General features: G+C 45.3%; 1 long non-coding RNA gene across 1 annotated transcript; it reads left to right on the top strand.

Moving 5' to 3' along the window:
* The first annotated feature begins 748 nt into the window (after positions 1-748).
* On the top strand, positions 749-3,359 carry LOC136661255 (uncharacterized). The gene is made up of 4 exons (XR_010794931.1): positions 749-772; positions 1,743-1,766; positions 2,475-2,516; positions 3,313-3,359. It is a non-coding gene; the product is annotated as an uncharacterized lncRNA (long non-coding RNA).
* The last annotated feature ends 4,128 nt before the right edge of the window (positions 3,360-7,487 follow it).

Here is a 7,487-nt window from a genome sequence, read left to right as displayed (position 1 = left end):
GGGCCCTTCAGGCATAAAAGCACCTGATGAAGGGAGAGTTTGGTGTGGGTTGTAGAAGGAGGAAAGGAGACCTGGAGAGATGGATTGAGGAACTGATGGCTAATGGAGTATTGGAACTGCTGATGGACTGATGTGTGAATGGACTTTGGAGGCTGCTGGAGCAGAAACTGATGGAGACACTGAGATTGGTGTTTGGCTGCTGGCCCAAGACTTGCAGAGGAACAATGTGCTGCTGTAGTGGTGAGAGGAGCTGCTGGCAGGAGAGGGAAGGAAGGAGGACCTCTGCAGGTAGAACAGATGAGCTACCCTGGTGGTGGGGTCTAGCAGTGCTGCAGGGCAGAACTTGGGTCATTTTTGAGGAAAGAAGAGGAGCTAATTAGCTTAAAGTGGGCATAATTCTCCAGGTGGAGCTTGGATTGGGAATCTAGCAAAACATTTCCTTTGGATACAGCTCCCCAAATGAACAACAAATGCAGGTATGTTGCTAAAGATAAATGGCAAGATCCCTACACTAGTCTACATATTGCCTTGGAAAGAGAGCAATTTCTTTGGAATAGGGCATGCATGAAAACTTGCTGAAACCTGAACACAAATGGTTGCGGTTGCAATAGGACCTCTGAAAAAAGCCTGAGATTCTAGAAAGCTGATTACTTAAATGATTTTTGAGGAAACAAGGTTAATGACTTTATTTATTTATTTATTTATTTATTTATTTATTATTTATTTATTTATTTATTTATTTCTGCAGAAGCAAAACAGCTTCCCTGACCCAGTGAGTATGAAAACTTTCTGTGACTCCTTGATCCAAAATTAAGCTGATTTTTCCCCCTCCTCCCCAATTTTTTTTCTTGCACTTTTGATAAGAAAGTCAGAAAGCAGAGGGATTTTTAAATTAGACATGGTAGGGGAAAGGAAGTTGGCATTTAAAAAGAAACAGTCATATTTACAGGTAAGAAAACTGAGATGAACTGCAAGATTAAGAAAAGACATTCGTGGTGTTAAATGAGGACAAAGGAAGACTGGCAAAAAAGAGAAGTACAATAATCAAGTCTATCTAGAAAACAGCGGAATCCTAACCTGTGCTGGAACAGACAGGCTGACTGGCCTGAGCTATATCCGGTACAGGTTAGGTGCAGGCTGGGGCACAATTCGGAGTAACACCCTAGCTAGCCCTATGGGGCTATTTGGAATTGAACCAGTGAAGTTGCTGGCACAAATTCGGGTGGCCCATGTAAGGCCGACCAGGCCTGGAATGGGGGTTAAGATCTGGTCTAAGTGCTGGATTCTGGTCCCACCTGTTCCCCGGGCTGGTCCACCCACCAACCTGTCCTTTTCCCACCCCAAGATGCCCCCATTCCACCCTCCCCTCACCCTCCTCAAACCCCTGCACCAGCCTTTGGAGGCCAGCATGCTCACTCCTTCCTGTCAATATGAAAGCCAGATTTGGCCTCTGTGGGCCGGTGCACATCTTTGTGCTGGCTCAGCCAACTCACAGGGAGGCACAAACATACCTTATGGCACATTTGCAACACTCCTGGGCCAGTGCAAGGGACTTGTGCCAGCTCAATGAGCTCCTAGGATTTTGCTCTGAAAGTGAAACTAGAATTGTAGCAGTATCATCAAAAAATAAATTTTAGAAATACTGCATTGATAAGTTGATGATATGATCTAGAAAGGGCTTGAACCTGTCATGAAAAGCACAAAAAGGAGCCTCTGAATAATCTATGTGTTCTCTCTTGTAGATGCAATTCTTCAGGAGAATAAGAGTAAGTATATGAAGAAAAGTTTTTCTCTGACTGCTTCAGTGTCTCATATTTGACTGAATGAAAAGATGACTGAATGAAAAGATGCACAGATTGCTAGTGCATCAGCATTTAACTCACACAGTGCAGTGACTACACGGTTGGTTTCAAATCTCTGCTTAGGTTGAAACACTTTCTGTGACCTCTCTCTGCCTAGTTGCTTTTGCTGGGTTTGTTTTCATGATAAAACCAAAGAGGGGGCATGGATCCATCAAGACATACAATAATGTGTATCATTGGTGTACCATCCATATACGTATTCATTGTGTAATAGACCCTTTTGAAACTGGGTTTAAATTTATAATGCAGATATGCATGAGGCATCTCTATTTTTTAAAGATATCAAAGAGAAAATGGCTGTAGGAGTCTTTCCTTGTTCATTAGAACCACTTGACTTCCCAGAGTTGACCTGATGAGAATGAGTGTCTAGTACAAAATTGGCATCCTTAAAACAAAGAAATGACTGAAAAAGGGATCTTACGAGATCAATTGGGCAATTCTCATAAATTGGGCAATTCTGAAGTGACACCTTGTGTTAAGTTCACAAACTGAGCTGATGTTGAGTGTGATTGCATAGACAGAAAATATCTTCTGGGTAGTGATCATGGACACATTTCTGCTGAACGTTATGATGAACTGCTACTTAATGTAACTTCTGCCTTTTCTCCTTAGGAATTTTGGGAGAACCTATTGAAAAGAGGACAACCTGAACCTGTGAGTGGGAAACAGAGCCTGCCCTTTTGGTTTTCTTATATAATTTAGAGGGCTTGGAGCACTGGCACTGCTACTTAGCGCTGGTGCTGAGTGTTGCAAATGTGCCGTAAAGCACATTTGTGGCACCTAGGAAGGAGGGAGTACCAGCACTGGGTCAGCACCAGCATGCACTGAGTCTCAGTGCTACGCAGATGGCCAGCCAGCATTCCTCCAGCATTGGCCATTGGTAAGGCATCTCAAGGAGTGGGTGGAACAGGGTAGAGGAAGGGCAGAAGGAAGGATCAGGCCTGGGAGGGGGGTGGAGATGGCGGCAGCCTCTGCCACTGCATCCTAATCCCCCTCCCAAGCTGGGCTACTTGACACAGGTCTCCTCAGCTCTGTGCTTGCTCAAACGTGGGGGCGGAGCTGAGGAGACCTATTGCCGCTGGCTACTGCCGACCCAGGGTAAGAGACCAAATGCTCCCTTCCCCCGAGGAGATCTCTGGTGGTATCCTGGCGCCTATAGGATCCAGCTGTCATCACTTTTACACCGCTGGAGCCATGGGTGCAGGAGGCTTAGGATTGGGTAGTAAATCCTGTGCAAAGTGTGTTAAGGTGTAATAGGACAAAAACAAAGCCTGGGTTTCCATGAAATTTCATTTTATAAATGACTGTTAAAACATGTAGGATCAACCCTACTCTGTTTAAGTACCCCTATGAGTATGACTTTTTTTTGTGTGCGTGTCAGAGGCTTGTATCATGGTTTTCCATGTCTTGCTTTATGTTTATGAAGCTGAATATATTTATTTTTATTTAGAGTGGTCCTGTCTACAATCAACCTACAGACACTAGTTCCGAGTACCCTGACCCAGTAAGTGTAACAAACATGGTCTGTCTGCTTATGTCATAATTCCCATTTTGATATACATCCAAGCAAACTCTCTGATCCTAGAGTCAATGATTTCTGTGCAACCTACTTATACCACAGCAAATAGACGTGGGCCAGGGAAGCTGATAGTCTTGTCAGTCATGCATCATACAACAATAATTGCAGCAAAAGCAGTTGGGTGTCTAATTGGCAACCAGGAACTTTTTTCATTTGTTTCAATGGCACCTTACTTCTACAAAATTCTGACTCACTCAGGATGGGACTGGTAGTCTTGGAGAGCATGAAGTGGGGAATCCAAGTGCAGCTCAGTTCATGTCTGGGCAATAGGAGCTCAGATGAATGGAGCTTAGTAGCTGGTTATGTGACAATCAGTCAAGAGATGCTGACAAGCCAGTGTTGACAATACTGAGCTAGATGGACCAACAGTCTGACTACTGGTGTCCCCTGACCCCTAACAGAGAGCTTGAAGTACCAATGTTGGAGATGGCCTATGTAAATGGCCAAAGTGGATTCTGAAGCAGCCAGCCACTGCTAGCCTGGATTATTCATTCAGTATCTTTCCCTCATGTGTTGATAGATTTTGTTCTCCAGTAAAAAAAACAGTAAAAGTCACTGTATGGTTTTGTTGATCTTTATGTCTGGTGAAAGAAATTTTAATATAAGGCTTCAATCATGCTTATATGGAAGAAAGCCCCACTGAACTTGGTGGGGCTTACTTCTGAGTAGGTATGCATACAATTGTTCAGTTAATCATTTTGAATGCAGAAGTCTCTGGAGAAATGCCATGTATAGCTACTAGCTTGCCTTCCCCTGAACATTTTGAAGTTGCTTTTGAATTTCACTTTTTCCAACTTGTATACATGTATAAACAAACATTGGTATAGCATCCAGATAGGTAGTGAAACAGTTTCAGTGTTTAGATTTACCATGTAGTTCTGCTCAAATCACTGCAATAGTTTTAATTAGCTGCAGGGAGAAAATAACTAGGGGAGCATTTTCTTGGGTACATGACCTGCCTTCTCACAATCAAAGGGTTGGGAAAGAATATATCTGGGAGAATGGGCCTTCTTTGTACGCGTACAAAGCTGACAGAGAAAATTACAAATGGATTTGGCTGTTGGGACAATTGAAATTGTATTTCTCTGGACTAAAATATGAGTAAAGCTATTAAAGCCTTAAAAAGAGACTATATCCAGATGGAGTTAATGGAGATACCTGAGTGCACAGAAATTGTATGTTGAATATTTCCTGTGTTGGAAGTATACATCACTGTTGCTGTTGGGAATAGGCTAAAGTGCAGCTTAAAATAATTCTTGTTTTTTTTTCTTTGCAGACTGTTTGGGAGGAATTTTTCAGACAATCTAGACCGGTGAGTGTTGCTGGAAAAGGTAGTCTTATTAATTCTATTAAGAGGTGAGCTCAGAGTAAATATCTGAGGGGTCTGCCCTGAAGGCTATCTTTGCTTCTGAGAATGGATATAGCATAATGGGTAAGAAACACAGCTAAGAATTGGGAAGTCTGTCGTTTGAATCTGCCATGAGCATACTAAATAGCCTTACTGAATATTCCCTCTTAGCCTCAACCCATGCGTGCAATATGATAGGTGTGTTGGCAACCTTCAGTCTCGAAAGACTATGGTATCGCACTCTGAATGGTGGTTCTGGAACAGCATCTAGTGTGGCTGAAAAGGCCAATTCGGGAGTGACAATCCCTTCCACACTGGGAGCAAGTGCAGTCTGTCCCTGGTCTGTCTCCCTGGCTATGGGCCTTCCTTCTTTGCCTCTTTGCCTCAGCCTGTTGGCCAAGTGTCTCTTCAAACTGGGAAAGGCCATGTTGCACAGCCTGACTCCAAGCGGGCCGCTCAGAGGCCAGGGTTTCCCACAATAATACAAACCTTACTGGGTTTTTTTTAAAAAAAAAAGATTTACAGTAAGATTATATATGTGAAGCACTTTGAACTCAAAAGCTCTATGCAATATTAATTAATATGTGTTTTCCTTCTTTCAGTGGTATTTATCAGTTGTAGACATTAATGCAGTCCTTCATTGTATTGCAAAACAAAATAAAAATAAATATGGGCGGTAATGGGAAGGATACAGAAAAGCAACTGTGGAATAGAGGTCTTTGTTTCTGGTAAGAAAGGGTCTTGCCAGTCTTACTGTACACAGTGGGCTTACTTCTCAATAAAATAAGTAACATCATTTTCAAGCACCGCTAATTATAAGCAGATGGTGCTAAAAGAAGGCAGATAGATGTTGGGGGGGGGGGGAAATCAGTCACTAGCCAAGTCATTTAGAGCCCAATCCTGAGGTCTGTGGCATGGCTCTGCACCATGGACCTCAGTCGCACACATACCGTAAGGCACGTTTGCGGGGCTTACCGCCAGGCTCCCAATGGAGCTAGCCCAGCATCGGCTTGCACTGGGCTTGCGCCCGGCGGTCGCCTGGATTCTGCAGCTCCGTGGTCCCCTGGACTGCTGGGCTGCGCAATGGGAGGCTGGGGCGTGGCCAGGGGCGTGGGGGAGGCGTATTGGGGGTGGGGAAGAGGCGGATCCGCAGAGCCGAGCTCTGCAGGATCCAAGGCGCTCGTGCAGGGCTGCTCGCCCTACATGAGCACCTTTACTTTAGCGGCAACATTTGGTCACTGCTAAAATGAGTAGCCCCATTGCGGGGCTGCTTCCCTTACTCAGGGGAAGGGGACGAACGTCCCCTTCTCCTGAGGAGCCTCCTGCGGTAGCGCGGGAGGCGCAGGATCCAGCGGCAGCCCTCCATGGAGCCACCGGGTCCGGGAGCTCAGGGCATAAGAACATAAGAACAGCCCCACTGGATCAGCCCAGAGGCCCATCTAGTCCAGCTTCCTGTATCTCACAGCGGCCCACCAAATGCCCCAGGGAGCACACCAGATAACAAGAGACCTCATCCTGGTGCCCTCCCTTGCATCTGGCATTCTGACATAACCCAGCAGCTCAGGACTGGGCTGTTACTCTCTGCAGAAGGCAAGACGTAAGAGTGCTGTGCTATTCTATACACATAAGGTTTAGATTGCAACACTGAAGTCACCTCCACCTCTGTACGCACACAAATACAGGTGGCCCATTTGTATCCATTCTCGGACCCCCCCTCCCCCCTTGGATTCTGAAAACCGTGGAAATTATATTAAAGAGTCAAAGTTCTCAACTCTTCACTTTCTCTGTTGCCTTGTAGTTCTTCGGAGATCAGAAGGCACCGGAGGTGAGTACAATAGATGTTCTTTCCTGAAACATCTTTTTTTGTGTTCAAGTGCATACGTTAAATACACTGACTGACAAGACGTCTCAAGTATTTGCTTTTTAATATATTTATATCCTGTTTTTCATTCATCTACAAAAAAGTGTCATGAGCTCAGCTTCTGGCAGTGAGCTGAACACTGACTTAGGGGAGGAAGAGCCATCTGAGTTACAAGACCCAGAAATGCAGGTGGCAAAGGCAGTAGATCGAGACCTTCACCAAACCTGAGTCCAGCAACCAAGAATCCCCTGAACTGGAGCCCCTTAGATTTGCTCCTTCCAGCATCATATCAAATACCAGAAAGTTAAAAGAGCTCCCCCTAGTTCTCATCCTCCTATAAAAGCTGAGGTTCTCTAACTGGGACATCATGATGCCCCTGCCTGAGAGGCTCAGCCTATGGCTCCTTAAGTGCAGGGGAAGGGGAAAGGCAGCGACACGATCCCCAGAATTGTGTCACTAACAGGAGGACAAAGGGAGCTCATAGGGGGCTGTTGCAATGCCCTGGAGCTGCGGGGAGCCCTGTGTAGCCTTCTACAGCCCTCCACAGGGCTCCCCAAGTCTTAGAATACTGAAAATGAGCAATCTCATTTGCGATTGCTCATTTTCAGTATTCTAAGACTCGGGGTGCCTTGTGGAGGGCTGCGTGGAGCTCCCTGCACCTCCTGGTAATTGCAGCAGCCCCTGTGAGTTACAAAATCCTTCGCCCCCCCCATTAGCAATGCAATCCTGGGGATTATGTCACTGCTTACGCACCTCCTCCACAAAGACTTGCCTCCTGAGTTTTACTCCCAAGAAGTTTGAGAACCTCTGCATAAAAGTGAAGTAACCATGTTTGCT

This window comes from Tiliqua scincoides, chromosome 10 (genome assembly GCF_035046505.1).
Source record: "Tiliqua scincoides isolate rTilSci1 chromosome 10, rTilSci1.hap2, whole genome shotgun sequence".
NCBI classification, from domain to species: domain Eukaryota; kingdom Metazoa; phylum Chordata; class Lepidosauria; order Squamata; family Scincidae; genus Tiliqua; species Tiliqua scincoides.
Note: the sequence above shows the minus strand (reverse complement) of the source record. Positions and strands in the feature narration are given on the sequence as shown.